This window comes from Macrobrachium rosenbergii, chromosome 58 (genome assembly GCF_040412425.1).
Source record: "Macrobrachium rosenbergii isolate ZJJX-2024 chromosome 58, ASM4041242v1, whole genome shotgun sequence".
Lineage (NCBI taxonomy): Eukaryota > Metazoa > Arthropoda > Malacostraca > Decapoda > Palaemonidae > Macrobrachium > Macrobrachium rosenbergii.
This window is the reverse complement of record NC_089798.1, coordinates 1,678,422-1,700,921: the sequence shown is the minus strand read 5'-3', so window position 1 is coordinate 1,700,921 and position 22,500 is coordinate 1,678,422. Positions and strand designations below refer to the sequence as shown.

General features: G+C 37.7%; 1 protein-coding gene across 2 annotated transcripts in view; it reads left to right on the top strand.

The window, feature by feature from the left end:
• Nucleotides 1–22,500, top strand: part of LOC136837198 (putative neural-cadherin 2) — a 1,292,835-nt gene that overhangs the window by 913,085 nt on the left and 357,250 nt on the right. The gene's annotated exons all lie outside the window — the stretch shown is intronic.

Sequence of the window (22,500 nt, the reverse complement as noted above, 5' to 3'; positions counted from 1 at the left end):
TAGTGGCCTATGTCTCTGTTAATTATAACCTCCCTAAAGCTTACACCAACAACACTACTCCAGGTGGGGGGAAAATTTAGTGGTGTTCTTTATCAGGGGGGGTGTGTGAAAATGGAGGCCTATTGTTTTGGCATTTCGTGCTGGCTAGTTTGCAATGTAGAAAGAAGGCTGTCTGGGATTAGAATGAACGATAATTCTTCTTCTCGCCACTACACAGGGCCCTTATACTCAGCTAAGAGATATTTTATCTCAAAAAATTAATTAAACCCCAACTGGCTAAAAGTTAAGTATACCTTAGTTTAACCAGACCACTGAGCTGATTAACAGCTCTCCTAGCGCTGGCCTAAAAGATTAGACTTATTTTACATGGCTAAGAACCAGTTGGTTACCTGGCAACGGGACCTACAGCTTATTGTTGAATCCAAACCAAATTATACCGAGAAATGAATTTCTGTCACCAGAAATAAATTCCTCTAATTCTTCATTAACCGGTCGGAGACTCGAACTTGGGCCTAGCAGAGCGCTAGCCGAGAATTCTACCAACTCATCCAACGAGGAACTAGCTGGGTAAAAGGAAGAATGGATATGCTTGAGAGGTCCCCTCCTTGGAAAGGCATTCAAACCCTTTCGGGCATGAAGGTCTTGGCTAAGTAAGCTATTCATCCCAACTAGTCAGCTAGCATCCCTACATGAAATGTGCATAGCACTTCAATAGCTAAATGGACCCATCTAACTGCTAAGAGGGGAACTTGGGTGGCTAACTTCACATCTACAACAGGCCTAACCTACCTAAGGGTATAGACACTTCTACTAACTGTCTCTAATGACAGGAGAACTCTACTCTTAGGCAAATGCACATAGTAAATATTTAACCTAACCTACTATCCTAAGACTCTGGTACTGAACGAGTTGGCACTAAATAATGGCACACAATGAATTATGAGTTACACAGTGCATTGTGATTAATACACGCATCAAAATTAAACATGAATAACCTGAAGGTAAATCACAGTATACAACTAAGGAAGGTATCAGTTTGAGTCTGGAATGGTTTTGAAGGAGGTTAGTTGGAAAAGGGTTGGTATGTTACAAATGCCTAAGGTGTAAGGAGTTAATGCTACTGGGGCAGAGATCACGCAGGCTACCTTCTCTGGGCAGGTGCCAGGATCACTCTGAGATGGAAATGGCACTGTGCCAACTGGGCACGAGGGCCAAGGAGAGCTCGTGGCTCTGATTTGTTAATTGGATCACTTCCAACCCTCCTTTTTCTTCTTTGGGGGCCTCCAAGGTCTGGCTAGGCCATTCCTAGGAGGTGATGAGGGTACCGACTCTGAAGAAAGGCCAGGAGCGCTGTCAGGAGCAGGATCAGGGGCAGCCTCAGTAGCTACAGGCTGGTCTCCTACTTCGGCTGCTGCGACAACCGTCGTGGGAGTAGAGCCAGTATCTGCATCCTGGTCGACCAGAAAAGAGGTAATGTCCAGGCTTGCCAGAGGCTCATCCTTGGCAGGTGGAAGAGAGTGGGGAGAAGAAATGCCAGGGGTAGGAGGCTCACAATGGGCGATGACCACATCTGTGAGGTTAGGTGGATCTCCCATAGGAGGATCTGCGTCAGGTTCTGGATCCGGCACTGGCAGTAACTCGGGGCCAGGCACGGGGATTAAGGTTGGTATGGAGATTCGGCTGAGATAGGCAAAACTTGGCACTGACTAGTGCTTGCAAGTGGCACTGGCAGCGAATTGGATTCGGATGGGGCTGAAGAGGTACCCAGGGGTGCAAAACCCCTCGGTGTACCTGGAGTGATAGGTGACAGAGATTCCTGTCTTGGGGAGAGGGCCGAGCATCTTGGGTTGGTTGTGGAAATGGTGGCTGCTGTGGCCAGCTTGCTGGGGCACTTTGACCATCTTTTGGAGTGCCCTCTTATGTTGCAGGTCCTGCAGTGGTATTTGGTAGTATCCCTTCGTGGTGAGGGAGGAGTATTTGGGTGGTCGTCCAGTTGTGAGATTTGCGGACTAGGCCTGGAATGGTTTAGATGCTGGTGGGTCCGGTTCGCTCTTGGGTGAAAGGAAGGTTGGACTGAGTGTGGCACAGCTGTCACATAGGCTATGTCCTACTCAGGAAGTTTTGGCATGGCCTCATTGGCAGAGGCAGTCAGGCAACAGAATGGAGAGGGTGTGGGACATCCCCAGAGGATGTCTCGTCCTAGCAGGAATTCCACTCTGTGCCGAATATGTTTTGCCACTCCAAGGCGGTGAGTTTGGGTGCTCCAAGAGATGATCACCCTGAGTTCGACTGTGGGAACAGTCAAGGATTGCTCGTCTACCCAGGTTACTGTCCACCTGGTTTGCTCGTCTATGGTGGCACTGGCTGGCACTTTGGCCCAATCAATCAGGCTAATATCCGAGCCAGTGTCGGCAGTAGTTGGTAGGTGCACTGGTGGGCTAGAGCCGTCAAGAGGAGCCTCGGAGACAGACTGAGTCCAGACCCGCTCGGGGTGAGACCTCTCTGGTGGCACAGCCAGGGAGGAGGCGGCACTAATCAGGTTGACGTGCCTGGGATAGGGCACATGTTTTGAGCAGGCGGGATACCTGGACGAAGAGTGCCCTAGAGCTCCACAGTCTCGGCAGGGTCCCATGGGATGGGATGATCTCCCGGCCATGACGGTCTGCTGGGAAGGTGGTGCGGTGGTTATTGGTAGGCTGCCGTTGGTTGTTGCCTTAATTGTTGTCTGCCTTGTAGCGGCACTTGGCTTCGGGATGACAGTACCTCTTGCAGATCATGTAAGTAGGTTTGCTAGGTGGTCAGATCCATGGGCGTGTTGAGCCTGAGAGGTATCCAGGTGGCACTATGCGGCGTTGAAAAGTGCTGTGGGAGACATTAAACGTTTCCCAGACATCAGCCAAGCGGCAGGCTTCCCTGAGAGTGGGCGGCTGCTTATCACTGAGATGCACAGCCAGAGGCCCAGGCACACACTGGAAAAGATTCTCCAGCATGGTCCTGTTGAGTAAGTCCTCGAAGGTCTTGCATTTCAGGGAGTCGACCCAGTGGGTCTCAGCCTGAGTCTGGTGACAGGCCCATTCTGTCCAGGACCAGCCGGCTTCCTTGGCCAGACCTCGGAACTGTTGTCTCTACTTCTCAGGGGTGATTTCGTATGCCTTGGCTATTACCTCACGGACTGCAGCCATGTCTCCTCATTGACTCTGCTCCAGCGAGTGGAGAGCTGCCTTTGCTTTACCTTCCAGATGTTTGGTCAGCACTACAGCCCCCTTGGCCTCAGTGGTGTCGAAATTATCAAAGAGTGCCTCAACCTCTTCCAGCCACGCTTCCGGCTCTTCCTCAGTCCACTTGGGACTAGGGCATTAAGGCTTGATAGTGGAGCATTCGAGGCAGCAGGTGTGGGGCTAGAGGCTTGTTGGGATGCTAGAACTTATGTGCTTTCTTTCCTTGCTCTCTCCAGCTCAAGCTCCTTGTCTTTGAGGACTAGTTCGTGCTATCTTCTCCTCTCTTCTCTTCTTCTCTTTCTTCTTCTTCTCTCCTTTGCTCGGCTTCTCACTGTCTTTTCCTCTCTTCTCTTTCTTCGTCTCACTGTCTCTGTTCTTCTTTGTGCTGCCTTCGTTCGGCTAGCTGTTCTTTGATCCATTCTGTGAGTCCGGGTTCCGATAGCCCGGCCTCCTTCCCTAGATCCGTGAAGGCTTTGTACTCCTCGGTTGCCATGTTGCTGATGGGGGAAGGTTGTCTATTGGGTTGACTGAGCGTTCCTGGAGGAAAGGTTTGTGACAATTGTAGGAAGTGTCCCATAATTTGGTGGCACTTCAGTGGTGTGGCACCTTTTTAATGAGGTGGCACTGTGGTTGAGTGTGCCGTGCAAAGGTCGCACTGAGGGAGTGTCCCTGAAGGAAGTCTGAGTCCTTATGGGTGGATACGCTAGTAGAATGGGAGTGATTTTGAAGGCGCTACGGTCCTTATGGGCAGATACACTGTTGGTGGCACTCTGTACCTCAGGTACAGGTGCAGTGGCTTATGAGCGGTTATTTTGATTGGATGGCACTATGGTGCCAGTGTGCTCCATGGAGCAATACAAAATGTCAGTGCACAAAACAGCACTGAAGGAAATGGCACTCTGCCTGAGGCAGAAGGTAATCAAAGAGCAAGAGGGAAAGGAGAGACTCCGGAAGAAAGTCAGTGAGAAAGGAAACGGAAAGAAGAAAGATAAGGGCTTTAGTAATTGGCTTGGTTGGCCACACCTCAGATTAGTGGCACTGTGGGAAGGGAACCCTAGGGCGTGACACTCGGGGTTTGCTAGTTCTAAGAACTAGAGATGGCTCCCTGATATGAGGAGAGGGAGGTTATGGGGTTGCACACAGTATGCAATTTGGTGCTTGCAGCATGCACAAATCTTGAATAATGAGTACCCACTCATGCAGGGCAGTTGATAAACGTGTAATTAAATAGCTGTCCATGCTCTCTATGGTGTACAAGAATTTATAGGGGCTGAAGCACCTAACAAAAGGCGCAGGTATGTGAGATTATTCGCTGAACACGAGCGCTTATAAATTTCGTGCACTGTGTATATGATAAATGAATAATGGGTTTGAAACTTAAAAGATCGAAGGTTGGTTCTTTGTATTTAGCTTTTATGATTTGGGGGTTAGTTTTCCAATACTCGTGGATAAATTTTTGTATGCCACTTGTTGTGATGAAAAGGAAAACAAAAAAATCTCTCTCCCTCTCTCTGAGAGCACAGTGTAATGAGATGCTTATATGTTAGAAATTTTGAAGTCACTTTACCTTGTGCTTAAGAGAAAATAAATTATGTTTATGAAATTACGTTAAGGTTTCTTTCTTTTACAAAATGAATTCATGAGAACTATGTAAGGTTATTAATATGTTCTCTCCCTGGCAAGTGATAGTAAGTAAAGTAGTAAATTGTTTCAAAAAGCTTCAAGTCTTCGTGAAGGTTTTACATTAAGGCTGAAAAGTGAAGAAACTTCGCTCAGCACGAATGAAAGATGTGGGATCGAGTCACTTGAGTGAGAAAACAGCAGATCGTGGGTTGACTCACTTTGTCGCCTGACTCGTCTCTTTGTTGTGTCAACAGAGAATGCGAAGAGTTGGAGAGAAAACGGATATAAACAAAAGTGAATTGTTTAGCTTTAACCATCAGCAGTGTCTTTACCTTACTTTACTGAATATATACTGGGAGGGTTGTTAATTAACTACACTTGGAATGTTGTTGTTGTTGTTACTACCCTGCAAACGAGTCACGCATGCGCTAACTTGAACAGAACGTCTGCTTACTCGTTCGGCATCGAGATGCCAGAGACCGATACAAATGGTTTAACTAACGTGAATTCAAAGTCCTATATCACAGACAGGGAAATTGTACACTTTCTCTGCCGTAACTGTTCTTGAATAAAATTCCTAGCTAACTCTTCATGGCTAACATGTGCGATAATTCCCTAGTAAACACTTCCTAACTCTTATACTCATTCATCTGGCAACACAACACAACTGCTCCCTACACTCGAAAGTTCGCGGTGGTGAAAGGTTGGCGGGCTGCTGCTCTGCCTCGCTAACTTAAGGACCTATACTCTTTCTCCTGTTTTATGATGAAATTCTAACAACAGAGACTTGTTGCGTTTTTCTTTAAAGAAAAATTAATACCACTTTCCTATGTAACCCTACGTATCCTTAATGTTACAAGGCTTAATGATAATAACCTTACCTTATGCTCTGCTTCAGTCACCGTGATGCCTTTGTGAACAATGGAATTAATTAAATTAAACAATGATTTATTCCTGATTCGTTTGTTCCTATTTTTAGCCATTAGTGACACTAGTTATGGCTAGTCTATAGGAATCCTAGGCATTGGTCGTCACCCTTATGTACTGGGTCTCTTTGGAAGCATGCAAGAGGGTTTTCTCTGTGATTTTACTGACAGAGGGGCCAAAGGAAAACACCAGGATGTAACCAAAATGAAAGGAATTTAAGCTTATTTTACCAATTTGATTAAAGGAGGGTAGGTCACCAATGGGAAATGAAGAAAGGGTTATGTTACAATGAACTTATTTACACAAGAAGAAATCAGATGAAACTGGAAATGGGGTCCAGCAGGCAATCAAAATTAAAGAACATGGAAACTATGGTGACGTGAATGGCACGTCTCAAATTGGAAAGCGTGATAAGGCTTGAAATAGTTTCCGTATTTGGCTTTGTGCGCAACTGGGGGGAAATGCTATCCAGAGTTTCTTTGGTTCAGAGAAGGCAGTATTCTTTAAGGATTTGATTCACAAGGCGGTGGTTCTACTTGAGCAGAGCGCGGATGAATCCTTCTCATGCTTATGTGAGCCCTTAAATAAGCCTTCGAACTTGTACACTGAACGTCCTTTGTCGCCAGTCCAAGATGAGAGGGGACCGGATGACCTTTCATCGCAAAAGCCTGTTCATCTCTGCCATGGCTGGTGTTTGTTTGCGTGGGCTGGGGCGTGTGTTCATGTGCGTGAACCAGGCGAATCTGGAAGCAAGTTGGAAGCCAGTAATTAGGTCAAGGGAAAAGGAGCCTTATAGTCTAAGGTACTAAAGATTAAGTTAGCAGCCTTCCCTTCGAGTGGCCTACATCTCTGTTAATTATAACCTCCCTAAAGCCTATGCCAACAACGCTACCCCAAGTGGGGGGGTAAATTTAGGAGTGTTCTTCAGAAGTGGGGTGTAAAAATGGAGGCCTATTGTTTTGGCATTTCCTGCCGGCTAGTTTGGAATGTGGAAAGAGCGGTGTCTGGGGTTAGATTGAACGATAATTCTTCATTCCGCCACTACAAGGGGCCCTTTTGCTCAACTAGAGATATTTTATCTCAAAAAATTAATTGAACCCCAAGCAGGCTAAAGGGACGAATGGAAATACGTGAGAATATATATATATATATATATATATATATATATATATATATATATATATATATATATATATATATATATATATATATATATATATATATATATATATATATATATATATATATATATATATATATATATATATATATATACATATATATATATATATATATATATATATATATATATATATATATATATATATATATATATATATATATATATATATATATATATATATATATATATATATATATATAATATATAATATATATATATATATATATATATATATATATATATATATATATATATATATATATATATATATATATATATATATATATATATATATATATATATATATATATATATATATATATATATATAATATATAATATATATATGTATATATATATATATATATATATATATATATATATATATATATATATATATATATATATATATATATATATATATATATATATATATATATATATATATATATATATATATATACATACATACATACATACATACATATGTTTGTGTGTTTTTGTGGTTGGGTACGTTTATGGGTATCTGTAACTCTATGCATGAAAATTAAGTTTATTTAAATATTCTATTTTTTTAATACCATATTTAACCATTTTGGAATTACATAAGCAAGAGAGAGAGAGAGTCAGAGTAAATTTCAAGTTCATGTCAACATCATAACCTAGAATTAATGGTTAAAATCTGCAAATATTTACGAAAAATCTTGCATTCCTCATGCGAACGGATTAAAGAATAAATATAATTTTTGTCAGAAAATACATTGATGGGTTATAGGGACGCTGATCTGGATTAAAATCTAAATACCAATTTAGTTCTTTTTTTAACAGTCATGAAACTATTAACAGAAAAGTCTCATTCGCACAAGGAGTAAAGTTTTTCTCATTTTTATTGGATTTTAGTCAATTCTTTTCATCATCATTCAACATTGACAACAATAGTTCCAGGATTAACGTTGACAATAACACGTTTTCATGTATTTACCCATGATCCGTAACTTTATCGAGTTAGTACATTATATATATATATATATATATATATATATATATATATATATATATATATATATATATATATATATATATATATATATATATATATATATATTTATATTTATATAAATCACTAGGACTTCTTCCTTCTCTGTATCTTAATGTGGGTGACCCATACATGGCTTAATTCTTTCCTGCTATTTGTTGTCTTCCTGCTCTAAAAGACCTAATGGTGCTGGTTCATGCTTTTGTTCCCTCGTCTGTTTTTCTGTTCCAACCCTCTGTACTCAAGAAATGTTTAGTAGATAGAAAATAAGATCAACCGACCATACCCCTTATTCGATGCAATTCATATCAGAAATTACAATACGACCTCTATGGCGTACATTTTCTACACACTTGAATCACTTTTCATGTTCCCAGTTTTCTACCTTCCCCTTCACGTGTTCATTAATCATTTAGAATTTTTTTATTCACAGGCAGTCGATATTACCCAAGAACATGGATCAGTGAATATTTTTTTTTGCCATCCATCTTTCAGTCTGTCAGTCATACTCCCTATTTATCATCATCATAACGCCCATCACGATAGCAACGACGTGAATTTTGATGCCAGAGCTACCTCTCTCGTGTTTTTATATTTGCTCTCTCTCTCTCTCTCTCTCTCTCTCTCTCTCTCTCTCTCTCTCTCTCTCTCTCTCTCTCTCTCTCTCTTTACTATTAGCTTGATAAAACTATTTTTCTATTCGTTCTGAATAAAGATACCTTAAAATCGGAGTGAAAAGCAATCCTTTCTTCCTTTAGAACGATTTTCTCGTATCAGTTACTAATAAAAGTTAGATTGTTAAATGATAATCTAAACCATCGACAAAATTTGAGCAAATTCTTACATTTGCCTGTAAGAAACCTGATGGTACATAGTAAACCTTTTAAAAATGCAATTTGTTATCTAATACTCATTCAGAGAAAAAACATGAACAAGGAGTACCAGTAGCTTTGCAGATAATTAGAACTAATTAGAAAAAAGTAATTAGAAGAAACACTGTAATTGACATGAGCTAAAGAAATTACTTTAATTTCAACCAGACGACGTATGTTAACACTGATCGAAAACATTTCGGAGGTGAATGGAAATCCACGTAGCAAATAGACCTGTTATATGCCAAGTTACGTAAAAATGTATATGGGAAGCAGAAAAGCTTCAACGTTACTGTGCTCAAACGTGTTAGTTGCTTGTGGTTTATTTATCTGAAAAATATAAGTTGGTCATTATGAGAATACGCACTGTCAGAAAACACATAAAGAATCTCAGATTATTTTGTGACAATGTTATGTCCTTTTTACTTATAAAACCTTCCTTACAATTTTAGCATTATCTGAATTTGTGACACATTGCAGACCATGGTTTAGAAAACTAATGAGGCTTCTGGTGGTAATCAATAGTCTTCGGAACGAGGACTTACGGTAAAATACAAGATTTCCTTTCTATACTCTACTTTGTCTCATTTATTTTATAATTTTTCTCTGTGAAGTACCTACTGCAAACTACTTATTAATAATTGAAATGAATTTTTAATGTTTCTTTTATATGCCTGATCATTTTTTTGTGTTTTTTTAATTATTTATTTATTTATCTATTTAATTTTGCTTTCTAAGATGCCAGTGTGTTATCTTAGAAAGCATCAAATTGCTCACAGACTTCATAGAACCTCTTGATTATATTAAATGGCTTGTAAAGTTTTTTTAGTTTTCTGTAGAAGAAAACTAGTGAGATGGCTATTTGTTTGTCCGTCTGCACATTTTCTGCCTACCCTCAGATCTTAAAAACTACTGAGGCTAGAGGACTGCAAATTGGTATGTTGATTACCCAACCTCCAATCATCAAACATACCAAATTGCAGGCCTCCAGCCTTAGTAGTTTTTATTTTATTTAAGGTTAAATTTAGCCATGATCGAACGTATGGCACCACTATAGGTACCAACAACACAGGCCACCACCGGGCCGTGGTTGAGAGTTTCATACAGCATTACACGCTGCACAGGAAATTTGATTGCGCCGAAGAAACTTCGGCGCAATTTTTACTTGTTTATTATTGTGTTTACACTTCGGAGGGGTTCCATAACCACGTTATTTTACACGAACTCAGAAATGGGCGCACACTCTTGAGTAGACGATACACGCAACATCTACTTCATTAGTACACCTCCGTTTAGCTATTATTTTACCTATCGTGTGATGGAGAGTATAAGAATCCTCTCTTGTTTTTGAATATTCATTACTTATATGGTGTAGACACCCCAGGATTATGTATGTAATCAACGGATAGGTTTGCTTAAAAGCAAATGGGTGTTACAGACTAATACACACACAAACAAAGCCACTCCAACATCTCCTAAAAACATAGACACATCACACTTCTGGAACTGTCGGCCTAACCGCGCAACAACTTCTCGCTGCTGGGAGAAATGGCGCTGATGACTGGTACAATACATGTACATACTCTACCGGGGTCTAAGCGATGACAGGCAGGGCAGCCGATCGAGACTACGGTCTACCCTAAAGCCAAATCAAAATCCTTCAAAAAGAGAAGGCACCGTGCTTACCCCATACAAAAAATGGGAAAAAAAGCACGTTAAAAGAAGAAGAAGAAGATATACTTCTTTTAAGAGCAACATGTGATACAGGCTTTCGCAGTGTGTGTGTTTGTGCGCCTTCATTGTTTCCTTCAGTGTATTCCACAATAAGGAAGCGATTATACTAAAACTCAGTGCCTCACTTCTTTGTCACAGTGTTAAAGTAACCATTGTTTTATTTTTGGAAAAGTAAAAGAAACACCCAAAAAAACCAGCCTGGGTGAGCTCCTGAGGATAATAGGTTAGGTATCCCCAAAAATAGCGCGCAAGCATAAACAAAGATTCACAAAATGAAAAGTTATTCTCATCACAAGGCTGACATAGAGAGGAATATGAGACATCACGGATACTTTGTTCGCGTTTAAATGAAGCGACCCAAAGGGAAAACACACTGATGAGTCTATCTATTACCCGTTATGAAGATCCCCAAAAGACCCCTTTCCTCATGATTATCTCCGCCATGGCTGTGAGCGTCTCCTTTCGCTTCAATATTTCAAACATGCATTTGCGACTGTCTCCCCCAGAATACATTTGCGTTTCACCAGAACATCGGCTCCACGAGATGAACGTATTTCCTAAGTCTTGCACACACACATCCCTCTTTGTCTTGGGTCTCCATTGTGATTTCCGCAGGCAGCCGATTCATTCGGAGAACAACCAATAAAAATCATATGCGGAAGGAAAATTAACGACTGACGGTGGAGTCGAATGATGACGAATATTCGCAACGCAGCAACTGGTTCTCTCGGGATTTTTGTCTCCTTATCGCTTAATCGATGCCAGCCTTTTATATTTCTGCATTCCATTTTACCCTTCTGATTAATGTGATAGCAGCCTGTTCCCATTAATTACATGCTTCTGTAAAGAAGCTTTGTCGCATGAGAAGATTATTTCAATGAGGCAACATTCATCATGAATGTGTACCTAAATTAATGACGGGAGTATTAGCATATTGCGATATATACATACTTACATACATATATTCATGAATAGTCGTATTCACTTTGTCTGTATTATCAGTTTCGGACTATTCCAGGTCCAGCGTTGAAGCTATATTTGAAATGAAATATACTTGGTCTGTGAATAAGACAAGGAAACACAATAGGCAGTAAATTTCTTGCAAAAAAAAACAGTGACATTCACGAATGTTTTTCTTTTAAGGATCCAAAGAAAATGATTCGGGTGGATAATGAAGGCCTAAACTTCCTTTGCTTAATTAATTAACATTTTAGTTAGAACCTTAAAGGACAGAGACGAAGGAAACACCTAAAGAAAGAGTCATTGAAATTGCTAACCAAGTAACCGGGTGAGGGCAAGTCAGCCAGCGTTCTTGTTGTTGAAGGTAAAAGGGAGAAATAACAAACTGGAAAACCATGAATACAAAGAAAGACAAATAAAAGAATAAATAAAGCCAACAAAGAAGGAAAATTTCACTGCTAAAATTGCGTCTTCAGATTCTGATAAGAAAATAGAACGCACGGAACATAAAACACGGGATTAGAGACAATCCCATCATAATAAATTACTCTGAAGGAAATGGACTTGCCAGAATGATTGTCCTCCCAAATGCAAACTTCATAACTCTTGGTTTGTCGCGTGTGTCGAGATTTCCTTATCGCCCCTAGAAATGGCCATAAAAGCGATGGGTTAAGGATAAGGAAAGATTGCGGAGTGCTGAAACAAATAATAAGAACATTTGAGAAGGCGAAACCCACAATAGAATCATAACAGTCACCACTTCAAAATAAAAACAAAATAGGAAAAATATTTTTGTGATTAGCTCAAGGAAATAATTGTTGAAAATTTAAGTGGGTATTCTTTCATATGTTCACACAGTTAATGTTAAAAGTGGTGGAAACTCCAGGTGGATTAATATTAATTGTTTTTGTTAATTGGTTATAAGAGACTGTTAAAGGACTAAAACATGTTAGGCTTTATTGAAAACAAGGCAATAAAATATTTCGTAGTAAATACAAAACTCTTATAAAGCTTCCTATGAAAGCTGAAAAGACGAAGTTTCCTTTACTTATCCGATTAAAATGTTAGAATTACCAAGAATAGCGCTGGGAAAGTGTTGGGTGCTAGCGGGTGTCCCGAAATTTAATACTCTCTGAAAAACAAGACTAGAAATGATGAGCATCATAAACAGGTAATATGTTTAAAAGAGTAAAAGTATATTATTATTATTATTATTATTATTATTATTATTATTATTATTGTACTCCTTCATGAGTTAACAGCTGGGATGATGGCCAATACAGAGGATAAAAGTCTAAAAGAGGAAATATGTTATACAAAAGTCATAACAGGGAGGTCCTGCGATAAACTTTACAACGAAAATTAACAAACAATTTTTAAATGTTACTAGCAGACTGTCAACACTTTAACCATAAAGGCGCTTATTGACATAATGTAATTTATAAGATAATTTATGATAAATAAATAGTATTAAAAGAGGTTTCACACAACATTACTTCTTGAATTTATTTTGTCATTTAGAGACACGCGTATAAAATATTTCTTAAAACCTTACTGTTTATTCTATTCTTTGCTTTTAGTTTTCTGAAAAAGAAAACTATTGAGATGGCTATTTGTCTGTCCGTCCGCACTTTTCTGTCCGCCCCAGATCTTAAAAACTACTAAGGATAGAGAGCGGCAAATTGGTATGTTGATCATCCACCCTCCACTCATCAAACATACCAAATCGCAAACCAATAGCCTCAGTAGTTTTTATTTCACTTAAGGATAAAGTTAGCCATAATCGTGCGTCTGGCACTGCTATAGGTATCAACAACACAGGCCACCATCGGGCAGTGGCTGAAAGTTTCATGGGCCGCGGCTGAGAGTTTCATGGACCCTGAGTGAGAGTTTCATACGGCAGTATACGCTGTACAGAAAACTCGATTGCGCTCGAATTACTTGTTTACTCTTTTTACCATTACAATAGTAATCATTAATTCCCCAAACTTAACGAACACTAGAACGTTTTTGCTAATAAACATAGAAAGAAAATATTGCCGTGATCAAACGGACGGTAACCAAATGATTTCTGTTTCTGGAAATAAATTTATTTTTACAGTTGTTCCCTGCAACCAAAAAAAAAAAAATAAATAAAAATAAAAATAAATGATGGCTATCGTATTTCTAAAGGTCTTTACGAGTTCCGTGATATAGCACAAACTCTGCTCGTCTTTAAGGAACTAATTTACGATCGAAATCTGTCCGAAAATTTCGGTAAAAAATGTAGGTCATTGCTGATCCCATAAATTCAGTTCAGTGCCACTAACCCGCATATTCTGGGCCGTTGGAAGCCAATTTAGACAAAGTTGGACAATATTAGAGAAATTCGGGATACAGACAGCTAATGACACAGGATTTATGAGACAGGGGATACCACAGTCATCTCTGCATATGGCTTTTTATAAAAAAAAATATATGGAGGAAAGTGATGGGGAAAAAGAGAAGTAATTTACTTGGGAGGTTTAATAAGACAACTCTCCTGATTCATTGTTAATCGAAATATTCATTTTAATCTAGCAACGACATTTATGGCGCATAGCTATCACAATTTATAGTCTTCTCTTAATAGTGTGGGTAGTTCCAGTGCTTCAAGTTTTAAAGTAATCGCAACAGATTTTGGAACTTAAGTCTTCACGAAAGATCGTATTCATTGTTCGATACTTTCCTCTGATTGATATATATTGACCCTCCTTCCTGCCATCATCATCATCACCATTATTATTATTATTATTATTATTATTATTATTATTATTATTATTATTATTATTATTATTATTATTATTATTAATGTAGTAGTAGTAGTAGTAGTAGTAGTAGTAGTAGTAGTAGTAGTAACGTTGATAAGCTCATATGTGTACTGGATTTTGTTTTTTGAATAAATAGAAAGAGATGAATGCCGATTTAATAAATTTAACTTAAGATATGAACGCCGAGAAATATATATATGTACAGTATATATATATATATATATATATATAGATATATATATATATATATATATATATATATATATATATATATATATATATATATATATATATATATATATATATATATATATATATATATATATATATATATATATATACATATATATATACATATATATATATATATATATACATATATATATATATATATATATATATATATATATATATATATATATATATATATATATATATATATATATATATATATATATATATATATATATATATATATATACATATATATATATATATATATACATATATATATATATATATATATATATATATATATATATATATATATATATATATATATATATATATATATATATGTATATATATATGTATATATATATATATATATATATATATATATATATATATATATATATATATATATATATATATATATATATATATATATATATATATATATATATATATATATATATGTGTGTGTGTGTGTGTGTGTGTGTGTGTGTGTGTGTGTGTGTATGTATATATATATATATATATATATATATATATATATATATATATATATATATATATATATATATATATATATATATATATATATAATGCTCTATGTAGATACATATATATATTTTTTGGGGGACAAAGTTTTTCTTGTATGCAAATTTCGTTGAATTCTATGGCTTTTTGATTTTTGATCAAACTCTTATTAGTCTGACAATATTTTCTGAATCTTCTCCGTTCTTCCAAATTCAGTCGGTGGACAAAAAAAAAAAAAGTGAAGATTAACTCTTTGTTCCGTTTACTAAAAACACAACACCACAGCTGTTCCGTCACTTGTCGTGACCTCTTCAAAGTGTATAATCTGGAATTGTTGTTATTGATCAAGCTGGCCTTATGCTAGCACGGGCTGTTGCTCATAGAGCAGCCCGTAATTCATTTTTTTATTTGAGGTGAAATTAAGGATATGAAGGTGATTACTTTATGACTGATGGGCGTGCCAGTGAAATGAAAGGTTAACAGGTGAGGTTGCAAACCTCTTAGAGCCCTAAGGTACCTGTCAGTTGGAGAGAAAGAGCGATAGTAGCGAGTCCTGGCGAGTGGTAGAGAGCCAGTAAAGAAAATGAATTTTATCGTCGGTGAAAAAACGGGGGGAAAATCTATGGAGATTTAATACCATATTTAACTTACTTTAAAAAACAGAAAGGAGCATCGATGGTAGGGATCGATAGAGGAAAATGAAGAATGTTAAGTTTTAGAGAAAGCAACACAAATAGAAGTAATAGCTTAAGTGGTAGTTAGAGCGATAGTTGAAAAATTTCGGTCGTTAGACGTGAGGTGGCCGAAAAAAGGGGGAAGGAAGGCTTTAGTAGGAAGAAACAGGATAGTTGCTAATCAAATGATTAACGACTATCAGAGTACTTGTCTCGGAGCTGCTGTCTGAGTTTATCTCCGGCGGGAGAAATGCAATGATGGTAGCAGATTTCTTCGAACAGATCGTGTACCAATGAGAAAATCCTTTTTTTCTCTATTTCATGGTCTTTTTTCCCAGTGTTTGCGGTTCTATTTGGGTTTCTACACCCTATTTTCTACACCCTATCTTAACGGCATTGGTTAGGGCACCAAGGAGGTCTAAAATTGAGAAAAGCATCTGTGGGTGTTGTATTTCCGGACTTGAGGCTTGAGGTTCGCTGACGGGATTTGGAGTAGGTTGAGGAAGAAGGGAAGAGTATATTGAGGGGTTGGGGTGTTGGCTGCTCAGTTTGAGTCCCTATATCGTGACACAAAACAGGCGCTGCTTCAACCACTTGTTTGGTCGTTTCTACCCGTGGCTCTGGTGGTGTCGTTGGTCTGGGCGCAGGTGTTGCTGTAGGAGGTAGTTTTGACAGGTTAGCTCTTGCTTTCAACCATGTAATGCGGGATAATTGAGCACTGCATCGTTTGAACCACGCATGATGACTTTCAGAACAGTTAGGGCTCTTGGGTGTTGAAGGTTCCCCTTTTTTTCAGTTTCTCGAAACACAATTCCGTTTCATGCTTCTTGCTACAGATGGCGCAGATTGCAGGGCCTCTGCAACGTTCTTGATGACGACCGAAACGCTGATATCTTTTTAACCTGAGAGGCCCTAGCGTGTATTCCTCTGTGAGGTAGTATCCCGATGTCCTAAGCCATACTTGGCTCGGGACTGGTCCTCTGAAGGTGGCAAGGATTTTCCGTGAAGGTGTTTTGTATGCGGTTCAACACACCTCTGCGTTCACAATATGGGGGAGCGCCAGAAGGGGATCCAGAGGGAGCTCTGTTGGCTAGTTACAGATAATTGCCTTGTTTAGCTTCTCATTTGGGTTCAGTAACTGAAATTCCGTGTTGTCCTTCAGAAGGTCGACTGCTGCTCGGTCTTTTAGAGTAATGGTGAATTCTCCTCTGTTGTTCGGCCGTGCTGAGATGTTGATGCCGGGGTTGTTTTTTTGAAGAGTCACTACTGCAGCATACGAGGTCCGTCCTTCAGCAGGAAGCACTCGAAACTTCGGTAATGAAGGGTACTCATTTGCGTCGGATACTGGAGGGGGAAGAGGGGGGAATGGGGCAGGACGGAGGAGGAGGAGGAGGTGGAGGACGAGGGTCCGAGGACCTCAGAGGATGAGGAGGAGAGGTTTGCAAGGAAGAGGAGGAGATGGAGGGCGAAGGGGAAGATGGGTGGGTTGGTAGATCAAGTGTTGCCTGGTCACTACCGGCTCTCTTCTTCGAAACTGGAGGGCGAGCTTCGTCCGTGAAGTAACCAGAAGATGGCGGTCGTTTTTCTATGTCGAGTCATGATATCCACTGAACTTTCACAATGATAAACACTTCCAAACGTCGAGGATAATCCAAAAAATAGCTGCTAAGGGCGAGTGATAAAGCCGTGAAACTGTCGAAACAGTATAGGAATTAGCACTAACTTATTATTACATAAGAACGTATATTCTGAACATAGCGTCCTGTTGTTTAGTTACAGTGTGTCGACGGATATGTAGCGTCCAAAACAATAATAATATAATAACAATAAGTACAAATAAACTTTTAATTTATTTACAGTTATAAAAGTTATAATACAATACAATTGATAATAAAAACATAATTAACTTTGTAACAAATAATAAAAAAAAATCATGTGTTCTTGTGGCAACAAACAAAATAGAAATGGAAATGCAGGTATACGGGGTTGCGGGGATATGAGTGGCGGAAGGGTGGGGGGGGGAGTGTGTGATTTAAAAGGTGTTGCTGCCGTTGTTATGGTTGTTTCTTATGTTAGCGTTGTATGTTGTAGGGCGTCTGCTAGATGGGAGTGATCTTTCCGCTTCTAGTTGTCTGTTCATTGTAAGTTTATGTAATAAATTGCAAACAGATTCTGCACAGAACATAGATTAATCATAGCAGAATCTGTTTGCATTTTATTGCAAAAGCCTACATTGAACGAACAGCTAGAAGCGGAAAGATCACTCCCATCTAGCAGACGCCCTACAACATACAACGCTAACATAAGAAACAACCATAACAACGGCAGCAACACCTTTTAAATCACACGCTCTCTCTCTCCTCGCCAACCCCCCCCCACCCCCCACCCCCCCAGGCTTTCCACCCTCCTATCCGCGCAATTCGTATGCCCGCATTTCCATTTCTGTTTTGTTTGTTGCCACAAGAATACGTGAATTTTGCTTTCATTATTTTTCACCAAGTAAATTATGTTTTTATTATAAATCTTATTGTATCGTAACTTTTATAACTGTAAATAAACTAAAATTGTTTATTTTGTGCTTGTTGTTATTATATTATCATTGTTTTCGTCCTCACACTGTAACAAAACAACAGGACTCTATGTCCAGATTATACACTTTGAAGAGGTCACGACGAGTGACGGAACAGCTGTGGTGCTGTGTTTTTAGTAAAAGGAACAAAGAGCTAATCTTCGTTTTTTTGTCCATCAACTGAATTTGGAAGAACGGAGAAGATTCAGAAAATATTGTCAAACTAATAAGAAGTTGATCAACAATCAAAAAGGCAGAGAATTCAACTAAATTTGCATATATATATATATATATATATATATATATATATATATATATATATGTGTGTGTGTGTGTGTGTGTGTGTGTGTGTGTGTGTGTGTGTGTGTGTGTTGTATATATATATATATATATATATATATATATATATATATATATATATATATATATATATATATATATATATATATATATATATATATATATATAATGTATGTATGTATAAATATATATTTATATATATATATATATATATATATATATATATATATATATATATATATATATATATATATATATATATATATACTGTATATATCACAGCACTTTGAAAGAAAATTTCTGTTTTCAATTACACTATGCAAATAGCTCATTTTTCGTCAATAGGAAAACTAAAAGTCCGAATAATAATAGAGTCGATCCTTCATCTCAAATTGGTGTATCTACTACTGTAACTACATATATTGATCAAAATATTTGTCCTTTTTTTATCTTAATTCAGAAAGTAATACATGCCCAGTTAAATCAGGTAAACTGATTTTTCATTGAACATTTCACAAAAATCTAATCAGAGAGGAGGAAAACGATGAAGCACTCTCATTGGTCAGAATAAATAACATAGTTATGCCAACGGTTCTAAAAGAAGAATTGTTCATTTTTAATCTCTCTAATTAAAGTGGCAATAACGGAAGGATCCAGAGCCTTAGAAAACTCAGACGACCAATTAGTATCGACCAATTAGTATCTCTAACAATCACACAGATACTTGGAAATTTAGATAAGTAATTTATTAACCGCTATATTTTTTTAGGCTCTGGAGCTGATTAAATCATGGAAATTCCATTTAGGCGTGATAATAAAATCAGTGTTGAGATATGTAAGCGACCAGCTCGATGTGTGGGTAAACAACAGAACACTCATGAGAAGCGACATCAGAAAATCGTGAAAGTTTAAATTACCTGCAAAGGCATGAACGGAGCGGCGAACTGGAGATGACTTTGATCAATACAAGTAAAAGTTTAGATAAGAAGAAAACAGAACACTGACAAGCACCAATGGAGATGTGGAAAGAAGCAAAAGTGCTAATACCAACAGCAACGGTTAACGCAATTGAACAGAGAGCTATAAATATAATTTACAGCGAGAAGGGATGAAGATATTTACCGCAGACGGCCTAATGCCTTGTAGTTATCAAGAGCAATGAAGCAAGATTCTCCCAAGCCCAGCCATCAGAGAGATCCGAAAGAAGAGTGCGTGGTTTAAGATGCTGAAATGAAGAGAGGATTTAGTAGCCTCGCATGCTTTAGTGGCAGCAGGAGTTAAACAGAATTACGATAGATGTAAGGATCACAATGCACTCCGCCTTTTTGGATAGCCAGAACCACTACAAACTTCCAAGAAAAAGGATGAGTCCATTTGTCAGTAATCAAGAGAAAGAGAATGCACGAAGTAGGTCTCATTATCCTGTGCAATCCTTGCTGAATCCGTTTTAATATGATTCCGAGAAAATGGCTGTGGAAGTCGTTATAACTGTGAGGACACTGTGCTTATTTTGAAAAGAGAATGCATGGAAGGTTACAGCATTACATGAATGTGAATATACTTGCAAGCAATATCGTAATCAGATAGAGGAAATTTGGCTAAGTTAGAGCTAACTGTATGGGCTTTTCAAAGGTAAATTATGCTACAATTCCTTCAAGTCAGAATAAGGGGGAAAAAGAAACCCACATGTTGAGAACTTTTTTGCAAATGATTTCGGAAAGGGAAAACAAGTATTTCCTTTGAAGTACAGAAGCCCAGCTATTCTTTGCAAGCAACCAATAGTTCCTAATAACAGAAAGCTAGGAAGGAGGTTGATTTGACATTTCAGTGGACCAGGGAGGTATAACCAAAGAAGGACATGGGAAAATAACAGCAGAAAGGATTTACATTTCAATTACCGGTCATGCAATCATAGGAATTAGGTACTACGAATTTGGTTCTCGGCTACAAATGAGCAGTCTACCATTAGAAAATTAAGGAAATCTTCGCATGCCAACTACTTAAACTACTCAGTTATTATTCCGACACTGTTTGGAGGGAAATTGGTACAAGGAGCTACGAGGTATCTTGCAAGTGGGGATGAAATGTTGCTCATTTAATTGAGGGAGGAGAGGGAAATTAAGGACTGTACATTTTCCTTTCTATAATTTTCACGAAAATCTCTCTCTCTCTCTCTCTCTCTCTCTCTCTCTCTCTCTCTCTCTCTCTCTCTCTCTCTCTCTCTCTATATATATATATATATATATATATATATATATATATATATATATATATATATATATATATATATATTTATATATTTATAGTGCATGTATGTATGTATTTACTTATTCACAGGCGTGTGTACGTTCTACTTTACAAAGAGCTGATAATTACTTGCGTGATATTAGTATTTCTATTTCTTTTTACCCCGACAATTTCATTGATTTTTCTTGTATACCACGTCGGAAAGACTGTTTTCTGGCAAAACTAAATCGTGCAGACGTTATTTTTGCTTGGAGATGTATGCCGCCATATTTTTATGAATAATTCTCAGTGGTATTTCGCTCCATGTGGTGCTTTTAGTCTTTCACTTAATTACGGAATTCCCGTTCAAGTGGACCACTGGTCTTTAGGTCAGACTGGAGCCACCCCAAACCCCTTCAGGGAACTAAAGGTAGTTTAGGATGTATCCTTATACATTTGTCGGTCTTAGCAATAAAATTAACAGTCAAAATTGTTCGAAACGCATCAGATACCTTCGAAAACCAATATGTCTTATTTGTATCAGTTTTATCCATTCTGGCATAAATTAAAACAAAAGTATAAAAGTTTTTCAATTAATTGTTGTGCCACAAATTTCGTTATGATTTTCATGTTTCGGCTGCTGCCGAATATTCATCACTGCGATAAAGGTAATTCTGACAATGGGAGAACTTTAGACTATAATCGACTGTCATGAATTTGGCGTCATATGTAAACATCCGTCATTTATGACTGGTTCATCACTGGGAACCAACATCTTAATAAACCATTCATTTCAGACGAAAATGTGCAGAAGGACAGTTGTACAAATTGTAGAAACAGAAATGTAATACCTATATTGAAATAACATGGGAGGAATGGAATTGTCACATTTTACAAAACACACTGACAAACACACACAGGCACATTGATACACACACACACACACACACACACACATATATATATATATATATATATATATATATATATATATATATATATATATATATATATATATATATATATATATATATATATATATATATATATATTTATTCATAAAGTTCCTTCTTCAAAAATGCCGACGATTTAGATAATCTTGGATGCCTCTGAATCCTCCGCCTTTTCCTCTCTGGTTCACGCTAAAAGAGCCGGAGAGGTGTCATGGCTGTCAACTAAAGTCCAAAGAAGAGGTGCATTCTTATGCCTTATCGATTTCCTTCTTGCTCCATTGCCTAACTAGAGAGAGAGAGAGAGAGAGAGAGAGAGAGACCTTCAGGTTAGTTATTTTTCATATTATAATTAGACTAGAATCTGTAATGAATCGATATATAAAACTGATCTCTTAAACTGTTTTCTGTATCAATAAAAAACGAGACAGTTCAAGACTCAGTAGGTGACAAATTTAGCAAGAAAACTCCTTATTTCTACTATTATACATATTTTTGATCTTTCCTAGATAGTGACCCCCAAGGGTTTTCCGGGGTCGTTATCTAGGACTAATACTTCGTAGGGGTCATTATCTTTATGGTATTTACAGTCTTTCGCCTAAACACACCGCAAAGATGGATACATACCGGGTTAAAACCCTTGGGGGTCACTATCTAGGAAAGATCCCATCAATTTTT